This window comes from Seriola lalandi, unplaced genomic scaffold (genome assembly GCF_002814215.2).
Source record: "Seriola lalandi dorsalis isolate HSWRI2012SDOR001 ecotype SW California unplaced genomic scaffold, Sedor1 jcf7180001996676, whole genome shotgun sequence".
Classification (NCBI taxonomy): Eukaryota; Metazoa; Chordata; class Actinopteri; order Carangiformes; family Carangidae; genus Seriola; species Seriola lalandi.
The window spans coordinates 1-432 of record NW_019467341.1 but is presented as its reverse complement, the minus strand read 5'-3'; the positions used below and the strand labels follow the sequence as shown (position 1 = coordinate 432).

The following is a 432-nucleotide window of genomic DNA, read 5'->3' as shown; positions in this document are numbered from 1 at the left end:
GTTATTGTGCGTCTCTTAAAACCACCAAATCCCACCAGGGGTCTTGAAACAACAACTCTCAGAAGAAGAGCCTCGTCAATTTTCAGCAAGTGCCTGCACCATGGATACGGAGACTAAATTGCACTGCTCTATTTATTACGCTAACATTTAACCAAGCACACAAGCTGGGCTATGCAACATAACACCTGGATCATGTGATGAAGCACATCCATGCCTAGAGGGCCTTGCAAGTTGTACTTACATGTACCCTCTCAGAAATGAAGATGCTTTGCAGCTTGTTTCCTATTCTTGTGCAGATCCTTCTAAAATCTACATCGCCCAACGTGGGGCTCGAACCCACGACCCTGAGATTAAGAGTCTCATGCTCTACCGACTGAGCTAGCCGGGCCTGTGAGACAGAAAAATACATCATCTAAAAACGAAAAACATTGC

At 45.1% G+C, this 432-nt stretch overlaps 1 non-coding gene across 1 annotated transcript; it reads right to left on the bottom strand.

The window, feature by feature from the left end:
- Nucleotides 1-315: 315 nt before the first annotated feature.
- trnak-cuu (transfer RNA lysine (anticodon CUU)) lies at nucleotides 316-388 on the bottom strand. The gene has a single exon. It is a non-coding gene; the product is annotated as a tRNA-Lys (tRNA).
- Between the last annotated feature and the right edge of the window lie 44 nt (nucleotides 389-432).